Below are 19,101 nucleotides of genomic sequence, written 5' to 3'. Positions count from 1 at the left end.
AGGATGGGTTCAGGGGCAGGAGGAAGGAAAGAATCGTAACCAAAGTTCGATTAACAAGCATTTTGTTCCCATTGATCAGTGGGACAAAACAGTTCAGTTAATCATTTATGAATAGGAATTTGGGGGACTGTGTGTGGCGTTGTCATAGGTAAACAAGGGAGGCATCCATGAGTCTTATCTAAGGTCTATGGGAAAGGGTGCTTCTTTGCAGCAAGCCATTTCTGGAACTCAAAAGGGTGGATGATTTCTTAACATTTGCTGTTTTCCAGGACACAGGCTCAGGTAAAATTCAGCACTGTCAGTTCCTTCTAGACAAGGCTGCCATGCTGTACAATCCCAGGGGACATTTTATTCTGCTCCTAGATAGTAATGTATGTGAAGCTATGATGATTAAGACCAATCAATGGAACCAGATAGATAACTCTTGAACTCTTATAACTCTTACAGTATAACAGTATATAGAAGAACCTAAAACATGGTAAAGAATATAATACCAATCAATGGGGAAAAATGCACATTATTTAAAGTATGATGTTGAGAAGACATGATCTTTGGTTAAAAAGCAGGTTAGTTAATGTACATGACATTAAAAGCTAAAACAGGTAGCAAGTAAAAGAGTTGAATTTAAAAATAGCTTTAATAAACTCAGAGAAAATATAGCTTAATATTTAGCTTATATCTATGTGATATAATGAAATTTTAAAAAAAAAAAAATCCACCACTCCCCTCTCACCCATAAAGAAGGGTCATTTGCCTTTGACTTGGAAGTGATTATTGATATTGGGGAAGAAAAGATTTGGAGGGGTTACATCATGGAACCATTCAGTGCGGACCTGATAATCAGCCAATGTGCATAGATACAGCCATATCCATTAATAAAATGCTGGTTTATAATATCTGCTGCCTGGATCCCCACCTTCCCTACTCTTGTTCCACCAACCAGAGGTAAACTTGGCACAGCAGGAGGCCTCTAGGACCCTGATCCAGTCCTATTCTGATTGGATAATTGGGCCCTAAGTCATACTGATTATTAAATATTTTTTAATATCACCCTTGATTGTATAGATATCATCCCAGAGCATTTTTAGGACCAGTCGGAAGAGCCATCTCTTCCTTCCCCTGCTTCCTCCCTCCCCCCGCTGACATAGAGCTATGTTAAATGAGTTTACTTCTGCAATTGCCTGGTGGGATGACAGAGAAAATTATTAACTGAAAACATTCAACATAAGGAGATTGAAATAGTACCCAAGAAAATTACTATCTGTAATGCTAAATAAAACACTTGTCAATGGGAGTGGGAAGTGGGAGAAAAGCAAAGTGCAAAGAAGATGGGTGGGGAGCCCCACACAGAGATGATGGAGGATAAACCCCCGTCTGTGGGAACCCCTGCAACCCAGATCAGGGATTAAAGCTGACATCATGGTCTAGGCTTATGGATATCATTCCATATGTTAAACTATCTATCTAAGGGGATAAAAATCTCAATCTTGAAATTCCTTGAGGAAGAAATACCTCCCTCCTGACAGCTTTGAGCCCCAGAGAGCATCTTGGTCTAACATGTCATCTGTTGGCAATTCCTCATTTGAGCTAATGTAACTAAAAGTCATATGCCCCCACCATAGCTCTCTTAAATTGTTCTATGTTTTGAATTGAAGTATAAGGGGAAATAAGAACTTTGCTTAAAAGCATCCTGGCAGTTGTCTTTTGCTCTTCATCCTTAAATACCTTTGAGGAAAATGTTGCAAAAGTAAGTATTAAGTAAATTTTGGTTTTTAAAGTTGAAGTTCCACAATCAGTATAATCAAAATCCTTGATCAGAGGGAGAGAGGACAGGTTTTGTTCATTTGCTTCCCCCAAAGCAACAACCTTGTATGTAGGCTCCTATAGTAACCTGGGAGGACCTTGAGGTCAAGAAATATGCCTTTCATCATCCTCTCTTTGATGTAGTGAACCCAGTTATTAACAAGGAGACTCAAAGTGGTGCTAGAATTCAGCCTGAGATGAAAATATGGAAGCAGAAACCATTGTCATAGAATTACAGAATTCTAGAACCACTGGGCTCCTTAGAGATAATCTTCTATAATCTACTCATTTTATAGCTAAGGAGGCTGAGGATCAGACATATTGAGTTACTAAAGAAAGATCTGACAGCTAGGCATTGCTAGATAGAGCCAAGTCCAAACTTCCTTTCATATATTTTCCTCAAGGTACCACATAAATAATTAGGAGAAGTAAGACTGAAATTGTGCTATCTATGGACCAACCATTCCATGTGCAGAACACAACACTTATGCTGCTTCTGTAGATTTACGGCAAAGTGAATATTTTTTTATTTAGGCAATTGAGGAAATCTGAATAAGTCTATAGCTTATATATTAAACAGTATTAAATTGATGTTAATTTCCTTCTTTTAAAAATTGCATGTGTTTGTATAAGAAGGTACCCTCATATTGGGGAATCATACACTGAAGTATTTAGGGATAATGAGGGATCATATCTGCAATTTATTCTTAAATGGATCAAAAAATGCGAGTGTGTATATGGAGAGAGATAATGGCTTGGACTAGAATGATAGAGATGAAAAGAAACGCACAGATTATGGATGTGTTTTAAAAGCAAAGTCAAAAGATTGACTGATTGTTTAGATATATAGACTAAGTGATAAAAAGAATCATGGGAAACACAGATTTTTGGTTGGAATAACTGAGTGATAATGGTGTTGTCAATTGAGATAGGGAAGACTAGGGTGATGAACTTGTTTGGGGGAGAGGTGTGCCAAAATAGGGTACCAAGAATTCTGTTTTTTCCCTGCCAAGTACCAACATTGAAATTATGCAGAGTTATCAAGCATGCAGTTGGATATAAGAATCTGGAATATTAAGGAGGACACAGGGATGGAAATTAATGCTGATATTACAGATTTGAAATTAATGCTGATATTATTAAACGTGCTTTTGATTTCAAAAAATCAGAGATTCAACTGTACCCTAGAAATACCTGGGGTTTACCTGATTTCAGAAGGGGCAGCAAATAAAATGAGCTTTTACTACAGCTAGCTTCATGAGATCTTTTCAAATCCCTTTGATGTAGAACACCAAGTGGTCTGGAACATGAAGGCGACCATTAGTGCTTCTATATCTGTTTTTAGTTTATTGTTTGTGGGGGTAGGACTGGTGGTGAAAGGAATAGGGAATAAATGAACAGGGAAATAAATGAACAGAGAAAATATGGTATTTCTCAAAACAAATGTAAATCACTGAAATAGCATACATATGATTAACAGAAATAGAATTCCAAAATAAATATCCTTTCAATTTCATTACAATACCAACCTCAAAATTCCTGCAAAGATGAATATGATGTAGCCTTGTCACTGACATACCCTTTTGACAGTTTGAAACAAAACAGCATTATACTGAATTCCACGCTGAAGCAGATGGTACTACAGCAAAGCCCTGGTGTTATTTCTGAAATTATAACTCATTTATATAGCACTTCACAATTTATTAAGTCCTTTTACTGACATTATTTCCTTATGTTCTTCCCTACAGCCTTACAAAGTAAATAAGATATATATTATTAACTCTATTTGACAGATAAGGAAAAATGACAGCCTCTGAAAATAAAATGGCTTGTCTAAATTAAGATGGCTATTTTAAGTGACAAGGCTATGTTTAAAAACCAGATCTTCTAACTCTGGGGCTATTTCTCTTTCTGTGATGCCAAAAAGTCTCTTTCATGTTTTTTCCACACTGTTAAGTGGGTATTTATTAATAGTTTCCAAAATTTCATAATAAACAACATTGAGATAACTTAGAGTGAAAGGAATGCCTTGACATCATGAAATTATATCAGAAAGAGCTAAGATTAGAATTTCTATTTCCTGAGTTACTGTTTCTTAACTAATCCGTTAAACATTCACTGATGATTCAGCTAGAGATGTTTACCATTGTAAATCATTGTTTCTACTACATAAATATCTTGAGCTGGAACCTATAAGCAAAATATGCCTGGCATAAATTCTCTCAAGAATGCTTATAATTCAATTTCTTATCACTTTTATTACATTTTTTTCAAGTTTCAAAACAGATAATAATTAAATAAGCAACACACATGTTTTTAAAACCCTTTTGCAGACAGAAGTTTAAAAATCACAAAATTGCTGAAGCAGATGTGGCTATTGCCAAAAAAAAATTTAAAAAGGAAGTTTAAAGAAAAACTAAGCATACAAATAATGTTAGAATATCAAATGTTAGAAATGCTTGAGTGGCCTCACTGTGGCAGTCACACATGAGAAATCTTACATTTTACCTTTTGGAGACATGTTATGTACAAAGCCCCTATTCAGTGAAAATGCCGCTATGTGAGCATATGATGGATGATTTACTTTGTTTATTTTAGAAGAGGTACGAGTGCAGTTTAAGACTAGCCCAGAGAATCACAAGTTGAAATTTCCTGCTCTAAATATCATATTTCTCTTCTAAAATATCTCTTTTTTTGTAAAAAATCATTTGTTCTTGCAGTCAAATAATAGCTTTTGAATACAAGCTCCAGAATTAGAATTCAATATGGTAACATATCAGCTGATAACAATTAATTTTGGCCTGAGGCATATAGTTATAGTCTCAATTGACTTGTTATTTGCCCTGGAAGTACTCTTATACTAAAAACACATACAGTAGCCTACAACCATTACATAAAACAGGCCAATAGTTGAAGACCAAAAAGAGTCATACTCTTCTATTCAAATATTTAGCCAAACCAGAATTATCCAAAAACAACATAGTCCCTGATGTGAAAGATTTATATAATCCAAAATAGTCCATCATCTCCAAAAAGTAATATAAGACTTGCATTTTTAGTAAGATATGAATATTTGACGTCCTGAGAGTTCACAGCTCCTAAAAAAGATTAAGCTATATTATGAACACTGAAGATCTAACTGGACAAGAGCTAGCTTTTATATTCTGGTTCCTAACTATTTTCAAAACAAAAATCATGATAAATAATCTGAAATAGTCAAATCAGTCCTGCTGTAGACAATTCATGAACCCTGGCCAGCCCATTTCTATCTTTAACCCAGTTTCCTGCACCCATATCCCCAAATCCTCTTCCCAGAGAAAGAAGTTCTTGATTCTCTGCCTGGTCCCAAGCTTTGGAAACTGCTGTCTTCCCTTCAGTAGGACAGTTCAAAAGTTCTTTTTTAATATGCTTTTCTGTATTTTCTAAATTCCCTATAATAAACCATTAAAAAATCAGTTTTTAAGAAGCAATGAAAATATTTTTAAGGGATTTGAGGATCACTAGTTGGACATGCAAGTGATTCAGTAATAAATGATTCCTGGTCTTGTCATTTGTTGCATCCTAGTTCTAATTCTCAGTAGTGATCACCACCTTCATACCCTAGGCCTTCCTGGTTGGGAACTCTGTCTTGTTCCCTCTCCTATCACAGAGGGCTTGGAGCCCTCCACTGAGCCTGCCTCTTGCCACTCTCACCCCTAGAAACTGGCACTGTGTTAACTGCTGGCTTGCTTCCCTCATACTGCGTGCCATAAAAACACTCACTCTCTAGTCACCCCTTTTAAGTCTGGTTGAGACTTCCTGATGCTGACCACTTTTCTGGCTCACCACTATTCTGTTGCTGTATTCTGTGGGGGACTGGAATTGGCCACCCCAAGGTATGTCTCTTTGGCATGAGGATTATTTTGGACTGGTTACTTTTAAAAACTGCAGACAGGAAAGGAACTCTGAAAAGCAGAGTTTACTTACCCTTTGTTAAGAAACATTTACATTGTAAAGGAAATCTCCATCTGTAAAGTTGTCTTCCTCTCTGTACCAGGAAGGAGGGATGACCTTATCTCTAGAAACTCTTAATCAATGTGGAAGGCAAGGACTTAAATCTGCATAATCTTACTCTTGTTTACTGTACTTGTCTGGTAACCTCCTGTAACTGACTCCCCCCACCCCCAACATCCTCCTTTGTCTTTAGCTGAGGATGGTATTTAAGGTGGTGGCTTCGGCCATTTTGGCAAGTTTGCTCAGGTTGCCTGAGCCTCTCCCATGTGTACATGTTATAAAGCTTTGTTTAAATTTCTCCTGTTATTCTGTCTCATGTGAATTTAATTCGTTCTCCGGCCAGAAGAACCCAGACAGGGTAGAGGAAATGTCTTCCTCCCCTACAATTCCCTAGAGTTCTTTAAGTTCTGTAAGTCTTGGCAAGGTTACAAACTGGTGGACCATACAGCAAATTTAGCCTAATAACACAGTTGATTTGGCATACTCAATATTTGAAATTTTAAAATGTGAATGTCTTTAGGCCAAAAATATGTTTTCCAGTTTGCCATACAATAGGGAGTCTCCAGTACTCCCTATTGTGTTATACCTTCCCCTTTATTAATTTGCTTATCTGTCTAGGACTTGAAGCTATTTGAATTAGACCCCTAGAGCTTCCTTCCGCTATCCTAACAGAGCTCTCATCATCATCTCAGCTGGGTTCTATTTACTCAGTAGCTCAGGAAAATGTCTAATTCCAAGTCTCAACTTCTCCTAGTCTTTCTGGATCCATTGACGTCAGCAAGCCCACTGTGTGAAATGACAACACCATCTCAGATGCTAAAAAAGTGGGAGTAGTATTTGGATGCTACTCTAGAATTATTGACCTGTTTACTACATCCTTCCAAATTACAGATGCACTCTGAAGAAATCTAAAAGGAAATTCACCAGAAGAGGGAAGCAAAAAAACATCCCAGAAATGCAGGAAGATGAAAATCTGCTGACTACTGATGTGAGAATTAACTGCACTTTTTGATGAGTTAAAAACAAATATCACAAAGATGGAGTTCATTGTCCAACTTTTTCATGCAGAGTAAGCTAGAGGTCCCTCCAGAAAGTGCACCCAGCCCTATACCCACATCAGCTAAGGATTCATGCCTGCATTCCATGTAGCATATGAGGAATTTGTGGAATTTGGGAAAGCATTTCATATCATTTTGGGGAAGATTTGGAGGGTGAAAGAGTCAGGATAGGTGGAACAAAGAAGTTAGAATGACATGAGAAGCAAGCAAGCATAAGTGGAAGGAAGGAGGAAGAGAGAAAAGGAGGAACGGAGGCAGGGAAGCAGGAAGGCAAATGAACAATTTAACAAGCATGTGCTAGATACCAAGAGTATACTCAATCCTTTTATAGACATCCTCTCATTTAATACTCACACTCTCTCTTAAGTTCAGAGAGTTAAGAATTTACTCAGTCACAGTAAACACAAAGCACAACACACAAGGAAACAAAGTTGAAATGTAAAGCCAAATCTGTGACTCAAAAGTCCATGCCCTTTTCATGACATCACGACTCTCTCAAAGGTGATTTATTTTAACCTATGCAGCAAAGGTATACATGAGAGCTAACTTAATAGTGTTTCACCACGGTTGAACAAATAGATAAATTTAATCTTCAAAACAATCCTGTGAGATAAGTATTGTTTTTTCCTTTTTCACAGAGAAGGAAACTAAGGGTCAAAGAAGTTAATTATCACACTGAAAGCTATGGGCTTTTGCAAACATCAGCAGTATCACTTGGAATATGCCACAGGCAGAAGGATCCCCCATTCTCTGGGCATCTTGCAAAGAGGTGAGCTAGGTAGGGCCAGAATACAACTGGATACATAACCAGGCTGTGCTTCAAAAGGGATCCCACTCCCTGTTGCTCTCCCTTGTATAGGGCCAAATGAGAGTGGACTTACAAAAATGGGACATAAAGTCTGGGCTTGGGCACTAGATGGTCTGAGTTTATTTGCCAGTTGTCTGTGAACACTAGTTGTTTTCTCTTGTGGGAAGTCGTTTTGGGGTACAGCTCTTCCCTCTGGGGAGAAAGGAAACCACTGGTGCCACAAGTTGTTTCAGACACAGCTGCTTCCACGGGTGAGTGGGGAAGTGTCCCTGCCCCCAGCTAGTTCATCCAGACAACCCAAAAAGAACCTCTAGAGTTATTTATTGGACAATCCAGCTTATTTTTTTTTCCCCAAAGATTTTTTATTTTTCCTTTTGCTCCCCAAAGCCCCCTGGTACATAGTTGTGTATTTTTAGTTGTGGGTCCTTCTAGTTGTGGCATGTGGGATGCCTCCTCAGCGTGGCCTGATGAGTGATGCCATGTCCACGCCCAGGATTTGAACTGGCAAAACCATGGGCTGCCAAAGCAGAGCTCACGAACTTAACCACTCGGCCATGGGCCGGCCCTGACAATCCAGCTTCTTTTTAATCATTCACCGAAAGTAGTAGAAGAGTCAGGACTTGAATCCAAGTCTTTTGATTTCAGATCTCAGGTAGGAGTTGGAAAGCTAGCCCTTGTTGAGTGAAGACAACAGCCAAATCCAATGGCTATGGAAAACTCAGGGTTGTTTCACATGACTTACTTGGGATTTTACTTGTTCAAATGGCAAGTGATAGTCAAATAGGTAAATGCCAGCATCCCGGATCCAGGTGATAGATCCACTCCTAATATCTCAGACACAGCTAAAGACTCAAGGAGTCTCCAACTGGGAGGGAAAAAGTGGTACCTTAGAGACTGACAAAGGAAATCATAGGAAGGCTTTTCCATTAAATTCATTGGTTAAATAAAAGGACAACTTCATAAATAACTGTACTCTCTGTTCTTCACTAAAAAGGCTCTTTATGAAGAAAATTTCTATACAAACAAATACAAAAGATCAAAGAGATTTTCTACTCTAGAGGTTTGGATCTTTCCCAATAATTTATGATAGCATTTTTGCTTGTAAAATGAAGTTGACTATATGTAAAGAGTGCTGTTGAATACTTTTGTGAATAACTACCCTATAATTTTTGTAATTTTCCATTAATTTTTTACCTATGATGCATTTTAAAATAGAGATTTCCTTACACTAAGTTTATAGTTTTCTCTGGCTATTATGTTTTCAATTTATCTCTATAGTAGATTTAGAGTGAAGACTTGCATTTTTCTTTTCTCTGAAAGGTCGAGAGATGTTTTGTTATATCATGTGAAGAACCATTCTTCTTAAACTGGTGCTGATCTGAGAACATTCCTGTTTTTATTCCTTTCTATCCTAAAACTGAACCAGAGGTAATAGGGAAAAAATAAGAGGCTTGTTTTAATCAAAGCTTTTTTTCACAAATAGCTCATTTTATGAAGTGATGCTACCTCTTTTTTGCCTGAGATCAAAATCAAGGCTTCAGTGTTCATTTATTCCTATATTTGATCCTTGGAGGCATGGATCTGTGGGTCAAATGACACAGTGCTAATACCATGATTCACAAAGTTCATTTAAAGATAGAACATTCTTCCCTGTAAATAGATTTATTTTTTCCCTCTTTATCTTCTATTTTCTTCCTTTTCCCTTCCCTGCTTCCTTCTGTTTTTTCTTTCATTCCTTTATGGGTACAGTCCATAATTTAACTCATAAATAAACTTAACATTAATAGTAAAGTTCTATTTTATGATAAAAATGGAAGAACTGCGTGTTAAAATATAGATATGAGAAAGTAAAATTTTTCTTACTGAATTTGTACTATATTTTACTTTCTACATACAGTTTACTGTATTGTTAATGTAATGTTGTGCCTTGAATCTGTATATTGGTAGTTTTTGCAAGACCATTTCTTGGTATTCGGGATCAGTGGGTAGGTGAGTGGGGTGTGTCTTAGACTGGTTTCCCCAGAAGCATATCCTGAGACAAGGATTTGAGTGCAGATGGTTTAGTTGGGAGGTGACTCTCAGAAGCATCAGCAGTGGAATGGAGAAGTGAGACAGGGAAGGGAAAAAAGAAAGGCAATAAAGTTAGCTTTTACTAAGTAAATTACAACCATGGGCAGTTGAGGCTCAATCCTGCTGGATAACTCAGCAGATAGGTAGAATTTGCTTTTGAGTCATCCCACTGAGAGCCTGGGCTCTCCCTGAAGGAGAAGGGAGATATAAATATAAAAATAAGGAAAGATAAGAAAGATCCTGTGACATTTGTTCGGAATTATCAATATTAGTATGAAGGCATAATTTTTTAAAAGCATGTGCATACACAGAGCAAAAGCCTATCTAGTGGGAGGTTGAGGCTTTGTCTACCTTTGGGTGGATGTTTTAAAGGAAACAACGTACCTCTGAGGGAGCTGAGATAAGTGGTAGTTGCCCAAAACAATGTGAGAAATTCCCAAAGGAAAAACCTGGAGGGAAAGAGATTTCTCTCCTTTTTTGGACAATATCTTTATAGAGCTCTTTTCTGCTCTAAACCGTACATATTTTGCATTTTTATTTAATAAGGAATTTTCCTAAGAAGTCACTTTACCTTAATCAGTTCAAGAAAGTAGGATGACAGTTGCCATAAAGTAAGCTTTTCTTAACTTTTATAAAATAAACATAAGAAACTAAGTATGCAAACTCAATATTTGATAAATAAGAGAGTTGCAGTACAGTTATGTACTGCATAATGACATTTTGGTCAACAATGGACCACATATACAACGATGGTCTCATAAAATTATAATGGAGCTGGAAAATTCCTATTACCTAGTAACATCATAGCCATTGTAATGTTGTAGTGCAACTCATGACTTACGTGTTTGTGGTAATGCTGGTGTAAACAAACCTACAGCCCTTCCAGTCATATAAAAGTATAGCACAAACAATTATGTATAGTACATAATACTTGACATTGATAACAAACAGCTATGTTACTAGTTTATGTATTTACTATACTATGCGTTTTATCATTATTTTGGAGTATACTCTTTCTACTTATAAACAAAGGTTTACTGTAAAACAGTAGGCCATGTTACACAAGCAGCAGCCTCATGTATCTCATGTTTACCATGTCTCTTGATTGTATCATTTTCTCTGGCGCTTGATTTAATCTCATGTTATTTTGTTCATCATGGCCTCTAAGCATACAAAATCCACAGCTAATGTCGCCAGTAAGAGGCCATGTTGAATGATTGACCTGGAAATGAAATTAAAAGTGATTAAGGAGTACAAAGGTGGAAAATCGGTGTTGGCTATTGTTCACCAGCAAGGCATGTCCCATTCCACCATAGCCAAGATCTTAAAGAACAAGAAAAAAGTGATGGAATCTGTTAAAGGATCTGCTTAATTGAAACTGCAAGACTAACAAAAGTTCAAGAAGGGCCTATATCAGACTTGGAGAAACTTCTAATTACCTGTATAGAGGACCAGACACAGAAGTGTACCCCTTTCACCACAACGACAATCACAGCCAAAGCAAAAAGTTTGTTTGCGACACTGAAAGAAAAGGCTGGACCTGACTATGATGTTGAATTTACTACTAGCTCTGGGTGGCTTAAACAATTTAAGAATCACTATTCATTACATAATGTGAAAGTGAGAGGTGAGTCTGCAATTGCTGATGTGAAGGCAGCTGAAGAACTTTTGGAAACTCTGTATAAGCTGATTGTGGAGGAAAATTATTTGCCAGAGCAAATATTCAGTATGAATGAAAACAGATGCCTGAAAGGACTTTCATCCATAAGGAGGCTAAGTCAATGCCAGGTTTCAAGGCTTTTAAGGACAGGATAACAGTCTTGCTTGGGGGCAATGTTGCAGGCTACATACTAAAACCCTTTGTGATCTGGCACAGTGAGAACTCCAGTGCCTTCAAGCATATCAATAGGCACACATTGCCTGTGTACTACAGGAGCTGTAAGAAGTCACGGATGACCCAGTTTCTCTTCCAAGATTCCCTCCTAAATTGCTATGCCAGATAAATGGAGAAGTACTGTTTGGAGAATAACATAACTTTCAAGATTTTTCTTATTGTTGATAATGCTCCCAGAGATCCTCCTTTGATTGATGATGTTCATCCCAATATCAAAGTGTTGTTTCTCCCTCCAAACACCACCTCTTTGATCCAACCAATGGATCAAGGAGTTATAGCATCTTTTAAGGCCTACTACCTGAGGAGGACCTTTGCCCAGGCTATTGCTGCAACTGAGCAAGACACTGATGCAATTCTGGAAGGATTACACCACCTAAGACTGCATCAGGAATCCTGCTTGGGCTTGGGATGATGTCACCAAGGAGTGCATAAATGATATCTGGAAGAAGACACTCAAGAGATTTGTCCATGACTTCAAAGGATTTACCAAGGGTGAGGAGTTTTCAAAAATCAACAAAGCTGTGGCTGAGATGATGATACCGGCCCTGATATCAGTTTCCGTACATTAAACCCAGCACATACGTGGTTAAAACCAGAACACTCGTTCCCTGCTTACTCGTTGGCTTCCTGGCTCCAGAATCCACTATCCGCCATAGAGACAAAAGGCCAAGGATAAGCCCCTGGATTCATTATCTCCTCCCTGTAAGGAGATACAGACTGGTGGGAAAGCTGCTGAACAGCAACATCACAGGCTCTCTCCTCCCTGCAAGTAGTCTCAAGGTCAAACACAGGCTGGTGGAAAAGCTCCGACCCACAAGGCTGTATGCTCCCCCTCCCCTACCTAAAACCCCAAATAAAAACCCTTCCTTTTAACTTTTCAGAGAGTTTGGGATTTTGGTGTTAGATGCCCTCTCTCTTTGTTCAGTGCTGTGCAGTAATAAAATTCCTACTTTCTTCCACTACACCCAGTGTCAGAGATTGGCTTGCTATGCAACAGGTGAGTGAACTCACTTCAGGTTCAATATCAATGGCAAACAACTTCAACCTGGGTGTGAATGAGGATGACCTTGAGGAGCTCCTAGAGGTGGTTCCTGAGGAATTGAATAGTGAGGAGTTGTTGGAGCTGGAACAGGAATGGATAGCTAAAGAATAGGCAAGAGAAAAGTTAACTGCAGAAGAAACAGAAGAAGAACCCCCAAGAAAATTCACAGTGAAGAGTTTAGCAGAAGCTTTTGCAGACCTCAACAAGCTCCTTAAAAAGTTGGAAAACATGGATCCCAACACTAAAAGGTTTTCATTAATAGAGAGGAATGTTCATGGTGCATTATCTGCTTATAAGCAAATCTATGATGGAAAAGAAAAAAATAAAACCATTATGGATGTATTTCTGTAAAGAGTGACAGCTCCTCAAGAAGAACCTTAGGCAGGTCCTTCAGGAGGTATCCGAGAAGAAGGCATTGTTATCATAGGAGATGACAGCTCCATGTGTGTTATTGCCCCTGGAGACCTTCCAGTGAGGCAAGATGTGGAGGTGGAAGACAGAGATATTGATGATCCTGGCCCTGTGTAGGCAATGGCTAATGTGTATGTTTATTTAACAAAAAAGTTTACAAGTAAAAATAAATAAATTTTAAAAGCAGGAAAAAGCTTATAGAATAAGGATATAAAGAAAAAAATATCTTGGGGCCGGCCCCATGGCCGAGTGGTTAAGTGGGCGCTCTGCTTTGGCGGCCCAGGGTTTCACCAGTTCGAATCCTGGGCGTGGACATGGCACCACTCATCAGGCCATGCTGAGGCAGCATCCCACATGCCACAACTAGAAGGACCCACAACTAAAAATACACAACTAGGTACTGGGGGGGCTTTGGGAAGAAAAAGGAAAAATAAAATCTTTAAAAAATTTGTAAAGTAAAAAATTTACAGTAATTTAGGTTAATTTATTATTGAAGAAAGAAAAATATTTTTTATAAATTTAGTGTAGCCTAAATGTACAGTGTTTATAAACTCTATAGTAGTGTACTGTAATGTCCTAGGCCTTCACATTCACTCACCACTCATTCACTGACTCACCCAGAACAACGTCCAGTCCTGCAAGCTCCGTTCATGATAAGTGCCCTCTACAGGTCATGTGATTCTAATAGTGGCAGACAAGGTAATTAGTATGAACCTTTTCACTGAGGATAACTACAACTCTGGAAGGAATCTAAAACATCTGATCATGAGCATTAGCAAGCTAACTAGTGAATGAAGAAGTACTAGGTCAAGACGCAGGCTAAGACAGAACTCCAGAAAATGAACCTGAAATTTGGGACCACTTCTGTTTCAGGTATGTTCATCAGTTCCTGTTTATCAGGTAGCTGAAAGTCTGAATATATTGATACTCATAAATATATACCTGCTCTGTTTTCTCCTCTTAGCTTCTTTAAAAGACATAAAATTATATAAAGTAATAATTATAACAATGTATTATTGGGTTTATGACATTTATAGAGGTTATAGATGTAGTATGTATAACAATAATATCACAAAAGGGGGGGAAGGGAATAGATCTCTTTAGAAGTAATGTTTCTACATTTTACTGAAATTACGTTAGTATAAATCTGAAGCTGATGCTGATAAATTAAGATGTATATGCTATGCCCTAGAGTAACCACTAAAGAAATAACAACAACCAAAAAAATAGTGGAAAAAATCATTAATGAAATTACAATGCTGCTTTAGAAACTATTTACATGGGGTCGGCCCCATGGCCAAGTGGTTAAGTTCGCACACTCCACTTTGGTGGCCTGGAGTTTCACTGGTTCGGAACCTGGGCACAGACATTGCACCGCTCGGCAGGCCATGTTGAGGCAATGTCCCACATGCCACAACTAGAAGAACCCACAACTAAAATATACAACTATGTACTGGGGAGATTTGGGGAGAAAAAGCAGGAAAAAAAAATAAGATTGGCAACAATTGTTAGCTCAGGTGCCAATCTTTTAAAAAAAAAAGAAACTATTTACTTAATGAAATTAAAGCAGTGAGGAGAAATAGAGGAACAAAAAAGACGTGAGATATACAGAAAATAAAAAGTTAAATGGCAGATGTAAACCCTACTGTATCGATAACAACATTAAATGTGAATGGATTAAACAATCTAATCAAAGGCAGAGATTATCAAGCTAGATTTAAAAAAAGATCCAATTATATGATTACTACAGGAGACACACTTAGGTTCAAATATACAAAGAAGATGGAAAGTAAAAGGTTAGAAAAAGCTGTCATGCAAACAGCAACCACAAGAAACCTGGAGATAAAACAGACTTTAAAACAAACAAACAAAAATGTTATCAAATGCACCTAGAGCATTAAAACATTTTTACCTATATTCAAACTGATTCTCAAAACTCTTCCCAGTTCCCTGAAAAATTTGGAACTAATTCCTCTTTCCTATGGAAATCCTGGCTATTCTTCAGAGTTCAGTTGAAGTTCAACCTCCTCTGTGAAGACTCCCCTAACCATTCCCAAAGCCTTCCCCTCCAGCCTGCTAGGGGGTGTCCAGCAGAAATTTCTCCTAGCTGATAATAATAGACACAGGGAAGAAAATGACTCCTCTTCTTCAACTTGATGACATATCATCTTAGATCATCTTGTGGTCATAAGGGGACAAGCTTCAGAGCAAGAACCAACATGTCAAAGAGGACAGAATCAAAAACAGAAAAAGCCTGAGCCTTTAAGGATATCATTGAAATTAATATGTTGTACATTCCTAGAAGGTACAGCCTGGGTCATGCAGTTGGTGTTTTTGTTTGGTTTGGTTTTGATCTCCTGTACACCATGTAATTTGCTGAACATTGTGCAATATCTTACATGCCTTCCTTCTAACAGGTGAAAAACTCTTGAAAAATAAAATCTAAGTGAAGAAGATAACAAAAGGATTCAGAGAACCCTGCAGCCTTTTCTTTGTTTTTGCTCTGTAAAGTTATTTAAGAAATAGTCCTATCTTAAGACTATTCTACACTTTAAAAAAAATGTTTGGGCAGACTACTTTATTACTATGGAAAAAGTAGCAAGGAATGAGATAAGATGCCACGTCTTCATTATTGTGCCCATTTAGTAGAACACTGAAAAATTATTGCCTTGTCCTTAAAGGAGTGTGTCACACAGGAGGCAGGTGACAAAAATGTTCATCATGCCTCCAAATCTCACCTGCAGGTCTGCCTATGTGATACACCAGAAGTACCACTATGATCAAGACTGTCAGCCAAACTCTCTTAAGCATTTTAGGTGCAGGATAACTCTTTGCCACTGCTGATCATATTATTTTTGCTTTTCCTTCTTTTTCCCCTTCTCCTGGAGACTTTAAAGCATTTTTTCATCTAAAAGCATATTAATATGAAACATTGTGAGAGTTTTTGTCCCAGCAGCTGTAATAGTTTGGGATCTACCCAAGGGTAAATAAGAATGACCTGTCCATTCTTACAATCTATTTAGCTGTGCCTCCCTTATAAATTGGCATAAGTACTCAATAAATTATGCTGTGAGTTAATAAATGGATGCTAGTGTAAAATAAATGTAAGTAAATTTTGACTAAGGTATTCATTCATTCATTCTCCCTGCTGTTGAAAACTTTATTATATAGTCATGATAAAGTAAGTAGATAATTACAATAAGGAATTATAGGTATTATGCTAGAGTATGCACAGGGTACTGTGGGAAAACAGAAGAGCGACTTTTTTTAAGTTGTGTATTTCAAGCAGAGGGAACAGCATGTTCAAAAGGACAGAGAATTGTACATTGTCTATTGTGCCTGGAGTGCCAGCCTGTTCACATCTAACCTCTCCTTCCAACATTATTCCTCAATTATGTCAATCTTTGTGCCTTTCCAGCCTGCATTTTGGGGAGCAAAATCAGAAACGGCATGAGGTAGAAAGAGGACAGATGGGCAATAATGAGCCATGAGTGAGCTGAAATGTTGATTTAATCCATGGGGTAAAGAAAGTGTATGCATATACAAGAGTAAAGAGGACGTGAGCCAGTTGGTAATTGGAGGAGAAGCAAATAGACACCCTGAAACAGATTTTAGAGAAAGTAGTAGAGGCCCATGAAATGGGAGCCTATAATAGTTCTAGACAATCTCCTGTGGTATCACTATTTTCCTTACTGATTAATTGCCATCTTAAGAAAGTTGGTCTGAATGAGTTTCCATTCTTTACCATTCAGAGTATAATGAAAATCACCCTCTCCAATATGCGTTCTCTCTGTTCCTGTCGATTAGTATCCTTCCTTCATTTTTCCACAAACGTCATTTTCATTTCTGCCTGTCTTTCATCTTGTATGTGATTTACCTTGGAAAAACTTCTTTTTCCTCTCTCCAGTTTCATTCTGCTGATATTTGGAGGCTGAACAAAGTGCCAGACGCTTTTCCAGATGCTGAGGACACAGAGATGACTTGCACATAGTCCTTGCCTTCAAAGTTGGAAGCCACCTAAATGTCCAAAGAGACATGGTTGAAGTAACTATGGTATGCCTGACAAAACAGACCACTTCATAGCCCTTAAAATCATTTTATGAGGAACAGTTAGTGACATGGGGAAATCCACACAATCTAATGGCAAATGACAAAAGCAGGTCAGGGTAATGGTGGAGAATACAGATTTTAGACTTTGTAGTCAGATCTGCCTGTATTCTAGAGTTGGCTCAGACACCTTCTAAATGTATGACCTTGAGCAAGGTACTAAACCTTTCTGAGCCTTCATTTCCTTATCTATAAAATGGGGATAATAGTAGTACCTACTTTCATAAGGGCCTCGTGAGGATTAAATGGGGTTATATACGTAAAGTACTTAGCATGGTGACAACTCATAGTAATTAATAAATAAATAAATAGATAAATGTTACCCAGAAGTAGTATATTATAGTGTACTAAAAAAATTAAAATATACTTTAAATGTATGCTTGGGAAATGGAGGGAAATATTGTAAAATATAAATAGTGATATTATATCTAAGTGATATGACTACAGGTGATTTTTATTTTCTTCTTTATACTTTTGTCTATTTTCTACAATGGCAATGTTTTACCTTTTAACAAGAAAAAAAGTTGGGGTCCAGCCCCATTGCCAAGTGGTTGTTCAGTGCATTCTGCTTCAGTGGCCTGAGTTTGGGTCCCAGGTGCAGACCTACACCACTTGTCAGCAACTATGCTGTGGCAGTGACCCACATACAACACAGAAGAAGAGTGGCACAGATGTTAGCACAGGGAAAGTCTTCCTCAAGCAAAAAGAGGAAGATTGGCAACAGATGTCAGCTCAGAGCAAATCTTCCTCAGGAAAAAAGAAAAGAAAAAAAAGTTATTTGAAACAATTATTAAAGTTTTTTAAAACTGGTTAAATATTTTCCAGTCTGATTTTTTTAAAGTCAAATATTACAAATTTTTAATTATTAAGGTTAGAATTAGATTTTATTGTAGATTAAATTGGAATGTTATTCTAAACAACAGGCTTAAGTACTTTAATTCTATTTCACAATTTACAAATACTAAAAGATTATGAAGGACACTGAACTTCCCTTAGAAAATAAATGTACCAATCTGTGCTTAGATAGAAAGTTCTGCTTTAAATGAACAGTTTTAGATTTAAATTTGCTAAGATTAAGGAGTGTATGTGTGTGTGTGACCAAAGCAGAGGAATCTGACTTAATAAAATAAAATAAAATAAATGCTGTGAACACTGTAGTGAAGATCCAGGAGAAAAGCATTGGTAGCCTCTGGGGCATATGATATAACTACACCAATGCCTGTATAAAGGAATCATATTCTACCTTTTCAAAACTGAAGCATGGTCTCAAAATAAAAAGATGCAGCCTCAGAAAATGTGGAATACCTAAGAGATTCATGAATCTGGAGGCATCACACGTCCTGATTTCAAACTATATTACAAAGTTATAGTAATCAAAACAATATTGTATTGGCATAAAAACAGACATATAGATCAGTAGAACAGAATAGAGAACCTAGAAATAAACCCATGCATATATGGTCAATTAATTCATGACAAAAGAGCCAAGAATGTACGATGAGGAAAGGATAGTCTCTTCAATAAATGGTGCTGTAAAAACTGGACAGCCACACGCAAAAGAATGAAACTACCACTATCTTACACCCTACACAAAAATTAACTCAAAATGGATTAAAGACTTGAATGTAAGACCTAAAACCATAAAACTCCTAGAAGAAAACATAGGAGGTAAGCTCCTCAACATTGGTCCTGGCAATGATTTTTTTTTGGATTTGACACCAAGAGCAAAGGCAACAAAAACTAAAACAAACAAATGGGACAACATCAAAATTAAAAGCTTCTGCACAGCACAGGAAACATCAACAAAATAAAAAGGCACTTTATGGGAGAAAATATTTGAAGATTATATATCTTATAATGGATTCATATCTAAAATATATAAAGAACTCACACCACTCAATAGCAAAAAACAAAC

The sequence above is a fragment of the Equus przewalskii genome, chromosome 13, assembly GCF_037783145.1.
Source record: "Equus przewalskii isolate Varuska chromosome 13, EquPr2, whole genome shotgun sequence".
NCBI lineage: Eukaryota > Metazoa > Chordata > Mammalia > Perissodactyla > Equidae > Equus > Equus przewalskii.
This window is presented reverse-complemented; position numbering follows the sequence as displayed.